Raw genomic sequence first — 19,300 nt, forward strand, 5'->3', positions numbered from 1 at the left:
ATGACCATAGCAGTGAACCTGCAGCTTAATTCAGTCTTTACTTTCTGAAGAGCCATATATGAAGGTGTCAGGGGATTGCTATGAGAAATGGTATTCTCTCAAAAAGTAGAACTTTCCAGACTCCCCATAACAAAATTCAGTACTTGATCTGAAAGACTGTAAGGCTTCACAAGTGTTGTTTAGGAGTAAGAAGGTAAGCAAGGTGTTTAAGGTTTACCTAAGGAATATTCTATTAAAAAGACACAGTGCTTATTTTGGGTAGGGCTACAAATTAAATGTTAAATTAATCTTTCTTTTTTTATTTTGTTTTTCTACTGCAATACAATTTGCATTTGCTAAACCAGACTAATATTTGACCAGTTCGAGGAAGGGGTAGACAGAGGAAAATGTCATCCCTTCACATTTTTATTACAGGCAACTATGGTGCATGATGAATGCATGCTTCCCTTTATCAATCAATCCTTGCAAACCAATTTGCTTACATTCTGAAGTGAGCTGCATTTACAAGGGGGATCAATTCTTAAGAGGATTATGTGTCAAAATAAGATGTAGTTTAGTAACAAACAGATTTGGAGAAGCAGCTCAGGATAATAAGTAGCTGAGCAGTCTATTGTATGGCTCTTTTTTTTGTCTACCTGTTTTCTTATCTCTCTGTTCTACTTAAAAATTTAATAAAATTTATTTTAATTCCTTTCACTTTATACAATAAACGAAGTTGTTAGCTGAATAGATTTTTTTTCCAACAACACAAGAGTTTGCATATTCTAAGGACTTTTATTATTTAGTAGTAAATATGTCTGAATTTAGAGTAATTTGGTGGGTTTTTCAAATACATTAAATAACTAAACCAATACAAACAGTCAATAAAATATTGTAAAATAAGAAATGATACTATTAACATACAACTGCTATATTCAAGAGAGAGTAACAGATTAAGCCTTCCCTCATTTCCATCTTGCAGTAACTGGGAATTTTGCTAATGACTACTAAAGTAGTCACACCAGTCTAGTAATTAACAAAGAACAGAGATATCTCAGAAAATATAATTGCATGTTTTCTAATATATCTAATATATTTTAAGAAGACATTGCAATACAAGAAAACAGTCAAAAAAGCCCCAAACAACTATGGCTTAGCCAATGGTCTATACACAGAACCAAAATCCTGGATTTATAAAAAGTTTTAATATATGCACATTTTGCATATGTAAGAGTGCCTGTAGGAAACCTATTACACGATCATAACCTAAATTTTGTTATAAAATTAACCTTTTTATTTTTTTTATTTTAAAATCATATTTAAAACTATTTTTTATTATATCTAGTATTTATAAAATGTAGTAATTCTTCATTTAAGCACTTTCTTATTTTTAGCCTATTCTACTTCTATATTGTTTTGTGTGTAGATCTCCTCATTAATGCATGTTTTTCTAAGTATTGACCTGAATTTCTGGATTGTTAGTCTCATATATTTTTGTCAATGTTTCTGAAAAGTTTTATTTATCCTTCTGACTAGAATTTTTATCTGCCTGTATTTGATATTGCACTCCTTGGTTGTTTATTTGTGAAGCTTAAAAAATTAGCTTTTAAGATAAAATTGAGACCAATAAACATAATTACGTCAATGAAAAACTACTTTTCAAAATTTAGCCAAACTCTATATTAATACAATATGCCTTTATTTCAACACAATCATAAGTTTTATAAACTACCAATATAGTAATGTCTGTCCCTTTAATTTGCATTATAAAAACATCAGGTGTAATGATTAAAGATTATATTCAGCTGACAAGATGTAAAGATTTTCACGTTGTCTAGACAACAGATTTTCCCCACAGTGTCAGTCAAAGAAGCAGGCATCTCTACTTCAATACAAAGTAAAATATCTCAAATTTCAGGCAAAAAAGTGCTATATTCTATCCCTTGTGCATATGAGATACGTTGCTAATGCATAAATATTTGGATTTACATGATCAATACCTAAAACCAAAATTAAATAAATATCACATAATTATCTGATTTTTTATGTTGCAGATACAAAAAATTAAAATGGCTGCTTATGATTGCAAAGAACTTCAAATTGTAATTTATTTTTCCACTGTGATTCTAATATGGCGATCTTAGCTTTTTAATTCTGTTTCTTACTAGTCATGCAGCTTAAGATTGCTCTATACATCTCTGTCCAATAAAATGAATTTTTATGGGCTGAGAGCTCCAAAGACAACCCTGGAGGGCCTCACACTTATTCTTGCCCAGCTATTCTGGCTCCCTGGCAAACTGATAAGGATGACAGTAGATGGTGATGTATGCTAAGACCTTCCTCTACTGGTGTGTTTGTTGCTCTGACTGTCCTCTTGACAACTCTTTTTAGACGACTATCAATTTACTAAAAACAAGTAGGGTTTTAGCTATTTAGAAACTAATAAAGGAAAAGATGATGCCAGTCCCCTGAGAGCAATCAATTGATGTGTGCCCCTGTCCCCACCCTTTCTCATAGCAGCCTGTGGGTAGTATCTTTCTCTGAGGACTGGCCTAGAGATGTCATAAAGCTTGGGATTTACTTCTAGTTAAATGAAGGAAAACTCATTTGAATGTAATTTTTTCGTGTATCGGTGACTTGTTTCACCATGTTTATAATAAAGATATCAAGTCCTCAGAAAAACATCCCTCTAAAGGGTTCTTCCACAGCAATATTCCATTCCAGAGAGAAACCAGCAATTAAACTGTCAGCAATAAGAGGAGAATTCATGTGAATTAGGATTAAACTAAAATATTAGGCTTGATTTAAAGGAGAAGTCCATCAGCTCTGAGGTAGTAATACATTATAATATCACTGGAAAGGGCAGCTTCACAATACACCATCTCTGTCCTTAAATCATTATGGCCTACCTGCCACAGGACACCTGCTACCACCATTAGAAATCAACAGATGTTTGTGCTGTGCCTCAGTGGTTTTTACAAGATAATGTAAAAATAAAAATAATGCCATTATTTATCAGAATGAACCTAGAAACCCCATGTCTAAATGAAGTCTTGCTTCTACATGAGGCATGCTGTTTCTATGAAGACTTTATAATACAGGAAAGTAGATCCTGCAAGTTCATCTAGTGGGCTGAATTCTAAATTCAAGGCAGAAAGTTCAAGGTAACTTTCAATGTTTGGAAAGTAAAAGAGCTACCTGACTCCTAATGAACTCAAAGTGCACACACTTGGGAAATGAATCCAGAAAATTTAGCAGCATATTAGCATCCTGGCTTATTAAACATTTTTCATTTTGCTAGTCCATGAATGATTGTGATTCAATGAATTCAGTCAGTGGCTGAATCATCAGTTTAGCTGCTAAAAGCTGATGAAGATGTTGATCTTGATGAGAGAACTGATGTATTGCTTCTTAGTATCTCTGGAAATAGAAGCCATAAAAGTGACCTCCTTTAGCTGTGGGTAGTTGGCTGTGCTGTTGCTAAGGCAGTCATAGATATGACAAAATATTATATTGATGCAAAGGTGAAGAAATTACTCAGTCAAATACATCTGAGTTAAAATCCCTGTGCTGCCTTAATGGTTAACAAAATAAATGAGATGGTATATTTTCAAGACATAATTAATCTTGCCTTAATGTAGATGTCTTAAAATTTTCTGATTAATTTTGCCTGATAAGTGTCCATTTCTCCCTTCTTAACCTGAAATAAAATTAGGAAGACATGCTTGTGTACAACATTAGTGCCTGAGGATATGTAACTGATCTCTAATATTAATTATAAACCTTACAATGTCATATTGTTTTGTTTCTGTCTTCTTATAAGAAAAATTTCTATGAAGATGTCTTAATAAACCAGATATAATTTACCTATCCTTGACAAAAACCACAAATTTTTTCCACTTTGGATTATGTTCTGAAATGATGAAAGGTCTAATAATTTTTAAAAATTATTTTTTGTTTTTCCTGATAGAGCTTTTAATATATGAATAATACTTCAACTGATTGCCATTTTTCCAAAACAACAGCTCTCGCTAACTTCTAAAAAATATGTGGCCTTCTAGTTACCACTTTCAAATTTCAGATTCACAACAGAGAAAGAAGAAACCTAACTTTACTTCCAATTCAGATTTCAGTAGTACATGACATTAGTCTAAACCACATTTTTTAGAGATAATGGCAAAGTCCGAACACATACCCAAAATTGAAAGCTTAGACCTTCTCTTGAGAAAATTGTTTTTAAAACAATGCTGTAGGCACAACATGTCTGATTGCAACATTTTCCAATAAGAGATGAGAAGTTACAGGTAATGCCAAACAGATCTCTGTCTTTTCACCAAGAAGAAGTGGGTTAACATAACCCAAACCTCAGAATCATACAATTGTTGAGGCTGGAAAAGAGCTCTAAGATCATCAGTTTCAACCCTTAACCCAGTACCATCATGTTCTCCACTGAACATGTCCTCAAGTGCCACATCCAAAAAAGCTTTGAACACTTCTAGGGATGGTGATTCCACTACTTCCTTGGTAAGCCTGCTAGAATGTCTGACCATACTCCCAGTGAAGAATTTTATCCTAACATCCAATCTCAACCCCTGCTGGCATAACTTGAGGCCGTTACTTCTTGTCCTATGACTTACCTGGGAGAAGAGCTCAGTCTTTGCTACAGTCCTCTTTCAGTTACTTATAGAGAGCAATAGGATCCCCACAGAGCCTCCTTTTCTCCAGACCGAACATCCCCAGCTGCCTCAGCTTCTCCTCATCAGACCTGTGCTCCAGAGCCCTCACCAGCTCTGTTGCCCTTCCCTGGACACATTCCCACACCTCCACGTCCTGCTTCCAGAGAGGGGCCCAGAAATGAACCCAGGATTTGAGGTGTGGCCTCACCAGTGCTGAGTACAGGGGACAATCACTGCCCTGGCCCTGCTGGCCACACCATTGCTGATACAGGCCAGGATGCCAGTGGCCTTCCTGGCCACCCTGGGCCCACTGCTGGCTCATGTTCAGCCAACAGCCCCATGTCCTTGTCTACCAGCTTTCCAGCCACTCTTTCCCAAGCCTGTAGCACTTCATGGGGTCATTGCAACCCAAGGGTAAGACCCAGCTCTTCCCTTTGTTGTACCCATGTGTTTTATTTTGTACAAAAAAATCAGTTTGGTCTTCTGTATTTTATTTTGACGATCTTGAATAATAAGAATACTATTGTCACTCTTCTAAATTTTTAAAGTACTTATGCAACTGGTATAAGGATTCTCAAGGTTCAAAACACATTACTAAGCAAATAAAATAACCATTTCTGAATAAAAATAGCAAAGATCTGGCATCACACTCGTTTTACAGTCTATATGTTTCTAAAACTATGTTGGATAACTGAATAAATTAAAAGGTTCTTATTTTTGGGCCAACTGCTGAATGAAGTCACTATATGAGACTACATTAAACAAATGATATTGTATTATACACACTATTATAATGCCGAGTTGGCCTTCAGAATGAGGTTTCCTTTCAAATTCAGCTTTAAGACTGGATTTATATTCATTCTTTTCAGAGGACTATTGCAAGCAAACTTAACTGGGGAGTGATTTCTAAGATAATTTATGGGATTTTTAAGAAGTCTGGTTTCCAATATTTATATACAATTTCAGGTAAATTGTTAAAGACATCATAAATAACTATCAAATATAAACACTGTCATCAGCTACTAAAGCCTGACAGTGTTGGGCTTTTTTCAAAGGTTTAGCAAATAATGTGCCTGAGACTGAATATTGAATGGGTGTGTTTAAAATTAATTTTTTTAGATGAAATACTGATCCAGATTCAATTAAGGAACAATAAAAAATTTGAATGATTCTGCAAAGCTTCACTATATATTGAGTAATGCTGACATAAAACAAAATACTTATGACTTTTTGATCCTGTATTTATTGGCAGTGAACATTAATCACATTCATGGTCTTTTTGTTTACTTGACTTGGGACAGGATCATGTAGCATTTGAACACAATAATGAATTAAAAACATATTCAAAGCTAGTTATCCTGCTACATGCTTTAATTGTTAAAACCTATTTTCTGTCTTAAATGCCTCAGCAAAAAATGTGGTTTTAATCAAAAATTCATTTATAACTTCACAGAATATTCTGAAAAATTCACATCTAATTTCATTAGACATAACTGAATTTACTGTAACAAACTATGGTTTATTGAACTCCCACAGTACAGTTACCTATATCTGTTTACATATATTCCTGTATTGTGGACTTATGTTGTACAAGGTTCCATTTTTAGACCTGGATAAAATCAACATGTCTCCACCTCAAGAGTTGCAGCATCTAAATCCAGTTTTGCCCTACATCTTTTATTTCCACATTCTCTGCTGGGAGATTTAAGCACTCATAGATATGCTTGAATTTAGTATATTAATTTAAAATTGACTTGTTTAGTATTAAACTGAACTGGAAAACACAGAATTTCTTGGAGAAGTTTTGTTTATATTCTTTGAATTAATATCACATATCCTTAGACATTTGGATTCTAGAGACTTCCCTCTAAGATTAGTATATGGACTTCAAAACCAGTGACAAGAAAGAAATACTTCAGGACATAACACTCCATGCATTTTTAACTTCTACATAAGACAATATGAATCATCACTGAGACTTAGCTGTTCCTCTCCACTGACTGTAGAAGGAATATACGCAAATAATAATACAGATGTGTCAGAGGTGTCTGCACTGCAGACATTTGCATTCAGCCAGGTGGACCACCACCATCCCTTGGTCCTTCTTTGTCTCTCTGGAATTCACAAGATTCTGTTTTGTATTTTTTTTTCTTATGGGATGTTATATTTCTATAATCCTGAGCAGGTTACTTAGAGGAAAGGGAGATCAAGGAATCATAGGACATGTAGCAAACATACCTTTTCAGTAGAAATTTAGAAAGCTTCCTCCTTGATACTTTATTCACTGCTTCCCTCCAGTGAGTGGCAAATTCAAATGAAAAATGAAAATGATTATACTAAAGAAACAACTCTGAATAATCTCCCAGGACACAGTTGGGTGAAGCATTATTCACTGTCCTGTGTAAAAAAATGTGACTTTTTTTACAATTTTAAAATATTGTGGTAAAGCTCTGTAGTTCTCCTCCTGAGATATACCCTTTGGGAGAGTACAGCTGCAAATTTTGCTGCTCTGGAAAGTCAGACCAGTCAGTCATCACTCCCTGTCTGTTCTTTGCAAGCAGTTGGAATTCTTTCTCTCAGGGCTTATATATGGCTTTTTATCTCCAAGAAATAATCTCAAACCTTGAATAAATTAAAAAAATACTGTAAATTAAATACTAAAGAAAGCAGTTTTAATGCATTAATTTTTATGTAGGTTCTCTGGAGATACTCTAGACACTATTAAGGAATTATGCAGAGAATCTTTTGCTTCTATCCTTTATAGCCCCAGGCCTATTTTTTTTGTACATGGTAAAATTTCTTTAAATATTTTTATTGCACACAACCATAACCCATGTTGTAAAGCAGAATCAAATTTTTTTTAAAACTCAGATGAATGAATAACAAACATCTCCCTCATGGTATTTCTACATCTCCCAGAAAATCATGAGGGAATACAGTTCAAGTGTGACTGCCAGTACATTTAATTCTTACCATGCACATGAGGACTCTGATGCTATAATATCTGTGTGATCATTACAAATAATCTTAAGTCTAAAAGCTCCAAACACCAGCTTTAAATAACTAACTTAAAGCAAGCAAATCCACGAATAAATAAATAAATAAATAAATAAATACTAGGGCATATATTTTTGTTTCAAGTGCATGATTTATCAGAACATAATGTCATGCTGGTTTTAGATATAAAACTATCATCATCAATTGTACATTAGTAAGAAATTAATTCATTCCTCTCTTAAGAAGTCAAAGTAAGGCCTGTGCCACTGTAAAAGCTTTAAACTAAAAAATTATAACATTAATTGTTCAGAGAAAGTTTTTTGAAAAACAATAATTTGCTGTAATCTAATTTAGTGTACTTTGAAATTTTGCTAAATGAGTTTCCATATCCTCCTTATGTGTAATTCTGATGCAGTAGAGTAACTCAAGATGTCTAAGTTAGAAGGAGCATAGCTTTCCAAGAGTTTGCAAAGTACATTGCTCTAGAGGGAACAGAGGGGACCCTCACTGCATGATGCTCTCTTTGACAGGAGGATGAGGCATTCTTTGAAAAAACAGTCTTGAAACTGAGTTACTCTTCCAGATAAGCTGCTAAACAGTGCTTTGAAGGTTTCACCAAAACTGACAAGTTTTGCAAAATGTTTTGCTTTGAGTAAATTGTTGGAGGTTTTTTTGAGGGGAAGTTTCGTGGCTTTTTTTTTTCTTTGTTTGTTTGTGGTTTTGCTGTTGCTATTTTGATTTTGGCTTTGGTTTTGTTTTCTTTTCCTGGTGCTTTAAACATCATAATGAAATTTATTAATAATCCTAAAATGATTAGATGCTATTTGTAAGGCTGTCTGGGCACTGTGGTCGTAGGAAAGTTTCCCTCTGGCCTGACTGATTTACCAGCACAGTTCCCATTCCCCATTAGGCATGCAGAAAACATATCTAGCAAATTATGTTTCTCCTTCATACCCATGTTGTGTATGCAGCAGTTGACCTATATTGTGTCCAGATGCAAGTAGGGACTCCCTGATAAGGGGAATAACCTACCACACAGTTACTCTTAAAGTCCTATATCTGATATTCTTGAATCAATAAATCTACAGCAGGAGGGTAGAGATGGGAATAACACATTAACCTTGGTTTGGGTAAAAAAATAATAACCTGCGCATGTAATATAGTTCATCTTGTTCAGAAAAACTTTCAAAGTGTATTTTTGATCAGTGTTTTGTAAATTGTCATCTGGACATGGATTTTTATTTTCTTCGGCTAACCCTGAATTTTGAAAATAAAGGTGCTATGGTGCTATAGGATCTTCACTGAGAGTATAACCAAACACTTTTCTTCATTCAAGTTTATATTTGCATATACTGGACGGTGTTCTCTGCATTTTTTGTTTGCTTTGTTTTTGTTGTACCTCTAAAGTTCTCCTGCTTACAGATACTTGTACTATAAGCATTTTTATTAGTCAGCATACTTAAGGTGTATTCTGTTATGACTGACTTCCATTTTGATTTGGATCTCTTACATTTCAACTCAAGTCTGTTCTTAAAATCAAAGTGGCCCTTGGAAATAGTACACAAAGAAGCAATAGCTTCTTCTATGTAGAAAACAAATAAAATATTATCATTCACTATAAAATTTTCATGTTTTTGATACATATTCCTTGTCACATTTGTTTATTTTTTAAAAAGCACAATTTTTCACCTTGAAAGGAAATTTTACTGCAGCTGCTGTATCAAGAAATTATTTAATATATAACAGTTATCTTACTTGTTCTCTGATGACAGTATCTTGTAAAGCATGTTCAGCAGGCATTTAATAACTTAATGTGAGTTTTTTGGGCTTTTTTGGTTTGTTTATTTGGGTTTTTTTCACTCTTTTCAAGCACAGGTAACTTCATTATTTTCGATAGCATTTACTTCTTGAAGGTAAACTTGTAATTTCTCTCTGGACATCAAGACATTTCACAGTAGCTAGATGAAAAAGCAATACAAACAAATTAACTTTACATGCCTTTGATAAATTTGATTTGACTTTTTTAAAAATTTCTTGAGGGGCATACATTTGACCCAACAGTTTTTATGACACACATGAAAAGGCACCAAGCATTGAAGACCTGAGGTGTGAAAAAATTCCAGGTGCTTCTGTGGGTACAATGTTGTGTTGAGTCATGTGCATCCATCAGTGAACCATAATGTTTGCAATTCCATAACACAACATATCATACACTTTGGGTTCACTTGCTTGTTCATGGAGTTAAGTGCTGCATCCTTTTAGTTTGTATCTATTATTCTGCATCCTTTCTTTTCCTTTGCATTTTTCTTCCCTCTTCTCTTATTTGAAATCCTGACCGGTTTCTATTTTTTTAATTCTTCCAGAGAGTGCTATTAAATATTTTCCTACATCATAAAGTAACATGAACAGTTCTCTTTAAAGCAATTTTCTTGAATATTACCATTTCAAACACACTTGAAAAGGCTGTAGTGCTCCCATTTTTTATGGGATTAAAATTATGAGTGAGATTTTAGTCCTCTATTTCTTCATCCCCAAACTGGATGTGGTCCAGGTTTTGCTTTTAAGTGTGACACTCTATTTGTGTGACTACACTGTGTGCTGTCTTTCTTTGTGCCCTATATTTTCTTCTTGTTATATGAGAATAATGATGCAGATTTTATCAAGAAATTGCTCATTGCCCTTCAGTGGTCACACAGTCATAGACATGTGAGCATTATAAATAGACTTCAAGCCCGCACAGTTATTTTCTTGTTTTCGTTGCCAAACAATACCACATATTAATGTAATTACCTTCATGCTGACTACCTTAATAACTGTTATTGCTCAGCAATGTTAAATGTCATGGCCATTTACATCTTTCTTGAATTTAAAAATGAAAATCTGTTATATTGTGCTGTCCTGTGTTTGAGCTTTTAACCATGTCACTTTTTTGTTTTCATAAGATTTTACCACTAATATAGAGCTGCAAGCATGGACAATTCTAAAATCTAAATGGTTACAGTTTTTATATTTACTATAAATGTCATGCTCTGCACATTACTATTTCCTAATGGGTGGATAACAGCTCCATCCATTCATGTTGAAATGTCAGAGAGAATCACATTATTCAGAATTTTGTTTCCTTTATTTTGTCAGTAGGAGGGAGAAAATCCAATTTTCGATTTAATTAGAGAGAAACTCTACTGCCATTGACAAGGAGACTGACAGTTTTGTTGCATCCTTTAGAAGTTATGATACTGAAATAGACTTGACCTTGGGATCTTTGTTTTCATGATGTATGTTAAGGAAGTAAGAGAGAACTCAAAAGAAGGAGGAAAGGTAAAACAAGATATATGCCAATGGCCATTAGGGTAAACTAGGATAAGAAAAGATAAAATGCTACACAGACCACACCTGGTTTTGTAGGAAAAATGCTCTCTCTCTTTTTAGGATAAATAAGATAGCGATCTTCTTAGTGAAAATCTTTAAATTAAAAGAAAATTCCCAGGTAGTCAGGAGCTCAAAATTAAAGCAGAATGTGCATGATAACTGTAACTAGCATAGTGAACACAGTGGTATTACTATGCTACAAACACAAATAATTTTTTTTTTTTTTTTTTAAGCTGTGTCTGATTCAACACGGGATAAAAAAATAAGAAGGGTCTGAGCCTCTATCAACTGCCCTGTGTTTTCTTGGTCCAAGTCTCTTGGTGCTGCAGAATTTTGGTGGGGTTTTTATATCAGTGGAGAAAGAGTATATCAAGAGTGTACCATGAACTTTCTTACTCTTGAGATGTGTCTTTTCACAGTGAAGACATAAAGCTACAGTGCCTGGGAATGATAGGTATATGTCAGAAGAGAATTTGCTGAAGACAGGAAATCCTTTGCCAGAAATTTTCAACTGGGTTATGGTTCATTTGTAGCAGCTGAGTGGTACAATGGGATCATAACTGTTTTTGAGAATCTGGCACAATATTTCCCTGAGGTGCTTCCCTTTCTGAAGTAGCTCAACTGCTATGGATTTTATATATTTCATAATCCATTATAGCCCTAGAAAACAAAACATAAAATCTATGGAATGATATTTTGTCTATTTATAGATCTCTTTAGATCTCATTTATAATTACTGTACATATAAATTGTTTTTACAAAATTTTCTGATACTTCCTTGGCTGCATTTCTATGTAAACAATTTTTTCTATAAATAGTTTTTAAAATTCACACCATCTAGGTATAAATGTTCAAGTTTTTGGAGTCACAGTCTTATCTATAAGAGGCAAATCTCTGGCATTATATCAATCATATTTCTGGAAAGATAGTTTTCACACTCCCCCTCCAGCCCCCGCCTTATGGATTGGTGTATATTTATGATAGTGGTTGACAAGATTGCAATGCTGCTCTTTCCTATTTTGAATATGGATTTACAGTGCTGGTTTGCCACTTCAACACACCAGCATTAGTTGCAGAAATTCTCTACTGTGCACCTTTTTCTTGGAATATTAACATTGACTCTCACAAAGTAACAGATAGGAGGAAAAAAAAAAGAAAAACAGGTAATTTACAAAGAGCAGAAAAACTATATGAAAAAACCTTTCATTTTTATTTCTTCCTCAGGCTGGTTCATAGAGTGCTGCAATGTATGTCTCAGAAAAGTACATATAACTACATAATTTACAGATTTCCAAGCTGGAAAAAAGGCCTAATTATATTTATTTTAGAGGAAAATAACCAAACCCATATTTTTCCATTCATTAAAGAGGTATGATAATGATTAATATTTTTTTAAGACTATCTGGATATTCATATTTGTAAGACTATCTAAATATATATTCATATTCCTTCAGGTACATGTGAAACAGCTGCAAAGATGTGGAAAGCTTATTTTACAACAAAGTAAAGCATCTTATGAAATGTTTTGGCTATTAAAAAGAGAAGCAATCATACTGATACTTTTATTTATTTCTATTCAGAACTTTCTGTTTGCATTTCTAACGGCTAATCTTCCCTAAAGTAGAGATTTGGGTTTAGTTTATGGCAGCAAAGGGGAAAAAGCTGCCAGAAGTGATTTTAATCCATTAAAAGAAGCTTTATAAAATGATGGAAACACAAATTACAGATGCCTTTTGCCAAATATCACTTTCTTCTCATAATTAAATCCTAACACACAGTTGTCCTTCTGTTAGTTACTAAAAAGTCTAACTTTTATTTGTTTACTTTGCAGAATAGTTTTGCTCATTACTATTTAAATCTGTTAGGAGACATCAAATTAAGGCAGTAAGTATCTTATGAATAGGATGCCATTCCAAGAAAGAATACAGAAAGAGAGAAACCTTTTTAAAACTTCTGCAAGTTGCTGAGCTCTTCCTGAGAGTTGTCAAGAAGCCTCAGCTGCCCCTGAAGTCAATGGGAGCTGTGAGTGCTCTTGGCCTCTTTAGCATCCCAGCCCTGAGCACCTGGCACTCTTTTTTATGCGTCGTATTTGTCTAGGGCTTATAAGAAGTCAGCCCCAAGCATCTGTACACATTGCATGCTGTGCTGCAGTGTTGAAAAGCCTGAGCTGCCCATAAAAGAGACAGTTAGAGCACTGGAAGCCATTTAGAAGAAATTTAAGGGAATTTGATTTCCTGAGGTACCTTTTGGTGTGCATCCTGCTCGCCAGCAGCCAATTCTGTGTTGCTTCAATCAAAGACAAAGGGAAAGGGAGGCCGTGGTCAGAGGCAAATGACTGAACTGGAGAGGTTTTTCCCACGAGGCAGGTAAGAGATTACAGGAAATGTCACAGCTGTGAGAGAGGCATCACCTTACTGCTCAAGGGCTACCCAAAGCAGCTCTTTGTGAGCAACTCTCACTCATCTTTTCACCCAGGTGTTCCCTGAGCCATGACTGCTGGAAAGGCTCACTCCTAAGGGTAGGGACAACGACCAGGAGGAGGCTCTTCTGTCTTATGGAAAGCATGTACTTTGACTTCTCAGGGGAGAGGAGTAAAATTAGACAAAGCCTAGAGGCTGACTGCTCATAACAAAATGATTCATGTGGTTTGCCATTTGTTTTCTCTCACTTTTCTGAAGAGGCAGAAGATAACCATCCCGGAGCACCCCCCATTAATTATCAATAGAAGTTTATTTCCAACCATGCCCCTACAAGAAGAGAAAATAAAAAGTATTTCTGTGCACAGACTTACCTGTTTCATCTGAGGGAAATACAGTAACCCTACTCCCTCCAGGGAGACCCTAGATGAAATTAAGCTAAGTAGCAAATGGTGCCACACAAAAGTTGGAGCTGTCATGTATGGCATCTGCCTACCAGCATTGAAAAGTACTACCTGACCTACCCACAGTTCTTTATTTAAAGTCACTGTCCAGTTTTTTGGCCTTTGTTCTAAAGTTTACCTGCATTCAACTGTGAAAGTGATTCAGGTATTTACCAACACAAGAATAGAAAACCAGTCCAATCATTAAGAGAGAGAATAAAAAATAAAAAAACAATAATGAAGAATTCTCATTTTGACTTTTCTGTTTTCAAAATTGTCCTAAAAAGTAGTATCACCTTCTTTTAATAATGCTGATTAGGGAAGAACTTGTTTCAACTGAAAATAGTGAGAAATTTTCCAGGCATTTTCTTAAGAGAAAAAATTGTTTTCACTGTTTCTTTTATTCTTGAAGGAGACAAAACAGAAAGCTTTTATCTAACAAAAATAGGTGATTTCAATCCAAAAGGTCTGATTCATTTTTTGAGGGACTAAAATGCAACAAAAATTTGTTTCCTATGTCTCTGTCTTATGGACATGATCTGGGCAAACAAGAAATGAAATTATATTGCATCTGAGATACCTAACTGGAGAGAAACTCATTCTTCAATCTGAAAAAGCAGCACTGTCACTGAGACAAATCAGTTCTCCATTTTTGTTTATCATTAGGCTCAATGAAAACAAAAGCCCAGGTAAGAATTATGGAATTCATGACAATAAATTATGTATGTGGTTCACAAGAAATACATATTAAAAAAAAAAAAACCCCAAACAAACCCAAAAACTCCTTTTTTTTCTCTATTTTCTTTCTATAACCAGGTAGAATGATGTTACACAGTACTTCCTTGTGATTACTGAGAAAGAATACTTCCTTTGAATATTGAATAGTTGTATATTTTTATGTTATATTTGTAAGTTTTAGGAAAATCATGAGTTTATTTCATTTTTGCTTTATTCATTCTTTTATACATCTATCAAGTTTCGCAATTTTATCAAGATTTCATAATATATTTCGTTTCAGAAAGTAGAAAGGCATGATGAAATTTAAGTTGTTTGGATTTTATTTTAAATAACTTAATTAGAGCTGGAGATAATGTAGCAGTTCTGAAATTTTATGATTCTTCACTGAGCCTTCCTGAACTCTACATTGATAAATGTTTTGACGAGTTTTACTATGGTTTTCACTCATAATCAATGTGGTTTGTCCTTTTGAATTTGTTGTCAGACTGCTAAATAATACTTCTCTAATTGGTGACATCAGTGGTATAAAGTCATGTTGCAGTCATGTTAGGCTGTGAATGTTACTAATTACTATTCTTGTTATATATTTATTTTATATCATGCCTGGGGAAGCAATCAAATTACAAAGTGTGCAATAAAGGTAAATTACCATGAGATCACAGAGGTTGTCCCTCAAAGGGGTAAAAAGTCTGGTCTGACTCTATAATTTGCAAACATGTATCACTAGAGGAGTTAATTAGGATGAGTTCCAAAATAGTAGGAGTATTTTCTCAAATAATAACAGTGCAACAGTGGATGTAGCTTAGAAAAGATTAAACTGACAGTAACTAAAAGTGATGATTTTAATGGAAAAAATGGATTAAAAGTCTGTAGCAACTAATAAAGTCATTATTGTACCTTTTCTTTGATTCTTTTTTTTTCCTCTTCCTTCTAATTACAGTGGCTAAAACAGCTTTATCAAACGCAATGTCCTTCTGTGTTGGGCTTCTAGTATTCCACTGAATGGACGTAAATATTGGGAAGAAAAAAGCTGCTGATGATCACAGTTGGCTCAAAAGCCAGGCTAGAACCATGAAAAAATTCTATCAGTTAGATAAGAAATTGGAGTTTAAAATAGCACTTCTTAAGGACTATAGGGATTAAAATAGTCCTAAACAGTAGTAAAGCTAACATAACTAATAATTAAAACTGTAAGTTCAAAAGTAATTTTTTTGCACTATTATGGGATTCCTAGAGCTCCAGCACATGTAACATTTCTGTATAAAATCATCAAACAAGCAATGATTTAAAATCAGGATGTACTGTCTTTCATAACATTAGTGATAAAATTAATAATTTATTAAATTTAACTGCCATCTGGAAAAGCCTTCAAATGATAGCACTAAAATCAGCCTCTCAGAGTGCCACAATGGAAAGCATTTGCTTATTATATTTATTTTTTTGAATAAATCTTTCTTTTGCTTTGGCATTATATAAAGATTAATTTTTAATTATTTCCCAGGATTATTAATTCAAGTCCTAGTTCATCAAAAATGTTCCTTGAATTTCAAAGCAGATCTTGAATTCTCAGTACTTTGTTTTGTAGAAGCTTTGAGGTACCTGAACTTATATACTTGAAAGAAATGAGGGTTAATCATAATGGTGTTGTGCTTCTTGCCTTTAAGTAGCTTCTGGTTAATTTAGACAACTCTGGGACACTGGAGTATGATGAACAAAAAATTACATCCAAAAAGCAGAGCACCATGCAAGCTCATCAGACTTTCATAAATAACATTAGCAGCTATTGTAGATTTACTCTTTTATTTAATTAATGGGCTATGCATGCCTGGAATGACTAGCCTTTCACATTTTCTTTCTGTTAGTTTTCTAATATGATATCTGAGATGAAAATATATTACCCATCTTATTATGAGTGTTTTGCCTTTAGGGAAAAAAGTAATTGCATGCATTTTGATCAAATTTACCAAGTAGAAATGAAAGACACTTGTTTGCAGCACAAGAAAACTCTATTCCAAAAGTAAGCAACCATTAAAATTGCACATATTTCTTCTGTTTCTTGTCTTTAAGAGCAATCAGTACTAACAAAATAAATGTCCTTCATTCATTTTAAGTCAGCAAAAAGGCAGAGTATTCTAGTGGCTTAGTCTATAACTTGCTGTGGAGATAATCTTAGTTTAGTTCTTTGCTGTGCTATGGATTCTCTCTGTTATCTGGTGTAAATTGTCTAGACATTTAGGAGCAAATGCTTAATAATGCAGATTTGAGCCTTTGATAACTGCTTTGGGAATAAGATACATGACAATTATCTGGTCTGTTCAGTGACACAGTTTCCCCAAGTCTTTGACATGAAAGGATTGTTGCTCGTCTCAGCCCCTTTCCCAGCCTTTCTGTGCAGGAATGTACACTGCAAGGTCTTTATAATCCCCCACAGGCAGGACAAGCCTGCTCTGCCTTCATTCTGAGATAACTGGAAGTGCTGCTATTTTTGTATGCATAGTGTTTAGACCCTGCCACAGAGAAGGATTTGCCAGCATCAGCTAAGTACTGCAGCAATTACTCTTCAGTAGTTGTTGGAGAAATTGGTGCATAGGGCTATCTTACTTCTGCCCTCTGAAAGCATCCTGTCAAAGGTATGGGTCACAGTACTGCACATTTTCACAGCCCAAACACTTCTGTTCTTTTAACAGAGAGTCTGTACACACACACACAGACACATATATAAATATATACACATTTATATTTATCTTTGTGTGTCTCTCTATATGTATGTGTGACAAAATTCCAAAGCATAAAGCCAACCCACAAACTTGTGCACTTTTCAAATAAATTCAAATGCCTTCTTTTTAAGCTTAGAGTTTTTCACTGAAAGGCAGTACCATTGTTTTAAGTTCATTAATTTCAGCAGCAACTTATAATTATTTCCTGGCACATTCTCAGCAAAATATTTCCAGATTTTCTCTCTGGTTTGCAAGCAAAGGCACTGCCTTCTAATCTGAAATTTATGTTCATTGGAGAGGAGAGGTGACTGTGAAAAGAAAAATTCCTTGTGACAGCAATAAGGCTGGCAATCTCATGTGATGTCAGTGTTGTGCTGTTTACACAGCTGGTTGTGATCACTGATATATAGAAATAAAGTTCTCATGACTGTTCTGCAGTGCTTAACTGATTTGTGTCACCAGCTGGTTTATAACCATCCCCTTATGCCTTGCTCTGTCACCCATTCTTTCAACCCTTTTGCTTTTACAAGCAGCTACTTCATTTGTAGCATCCAGCAATTTAATAACTCTGTATAAATCAGAATACAACCCCATGGTCTTTTTCAGAAGCTGTTTTGACACCTTCCCTGTTTTCTTCAAGCAAGGTGGGAGCTGTCTTTTGGATTGCAATAATAGGCACAAAAATTATGAGCACCTCAGCTTAAACTTCTATGAGTAGGTGTTTGAGACCTGAATGTGTTTAATTAAATTCTTTATAGATGCATATATGAGAATGTATTTTTCCCCAGGAAATACCTATTTATCTCCAAAGAAAAAGACTCCTAATCAACTTGTGAATGAGTAAAACCCTTGCACATCAACTTCATCTTGTATGTCTAAACTGAAACTGAATCACAAATTTCCTGTACTCCTATACCCCAGATTGAACTTTATTAAACATCATTATGGTGCAAGAGATACAACAAACTTTCAAAAACATATTTGATGTGAATCACCATCTACCTAGATATAATATTTTCCTCTGAAAATATCTCAGTGTATGGAATATCAGTTAAGAATAAGTAAATAAGAATATTTCTTTTTCTCTCTTTTCTGTGTAATCCTCAGAGGTTCCTTTGCCTTGATTGGTCAACAGTTCTATGAGACAGCAGACATATTGACTAATTCCTAATCTGCATACTCGTGCTTATATTTAGTATTTGTTTTTTAAGATTTTAACTCTCATAAGGGATTTTCTGGTTTTCCCTCCTTCCTATTAGGTGCAATTTTCTCCTGTAAGCACAGCAACAAGCACTTTGGAAATTAGTGAAAACAGATATATTTTGGTAATAAATTTAATAATTTTTTATGTAATTTAATTTTTTAATTAAAAATAAAAATATATGTAATTGAGCTATTTGATTTGTAATCCTTTCTGTAAACAATATTGATAGAAAAATTGTGTCGATACTTAGATTTAGAGTTGCTTTACATAAGTATTATTTTCTTGATAGTACTTGGCCTTGAATTCTAGAAATATTATTTACATTTCTAAAAAGGAAGAATATTGAATTTCAAAGTCAATATGTCTTATTGGAATTAATAAAAAACAATTTCACTTTTATGAAGCATTGGTTGAAAGGAATTATTTGTTGACATGTCCCTTTATTCCTATAGTGTTGCAATTCTGGATTCTTGTGACAGAAGTGAAGGTTGGTCTCTGGCAGACATTATTGAGTTTAAAGTACTCTTTGTTGAACAAAGAAAATGCTGGTATAATGTTGTTAGCAGGTGGATAATTCTAGAAACATTTTATTTGAGGGGTTTTTGGATATCTTGGAACCTCTTGTCCCAGAAGTGCTTCAAAGTTGCTAGGTCAAAAGGATTATCCCAGACAAAGTTTGCACTCACATCAAAATGCACAAAATCTGGTCTCTCTCTTGTTTGCTGTGAAGAAAAACCCCAGGCATATAGAACTTATAATA

The sequence above is a fragment of the Agelaius tricolor genome, unplaced genomic scaffold (genome assembly GCF_023055355.1).
Source record: "Agelaius tricolor isolate 1412-34295 unplaced genomic scaffold, bAgeTri1.0.p SCAF_7, whole genome shotgun sequence".
Taxonomy (NCBI): Eukaryota; Metazoa; Chordata; class Aves; order Passeriformes; family Icteridae; genus Agelaius; species Agelaius tricolor.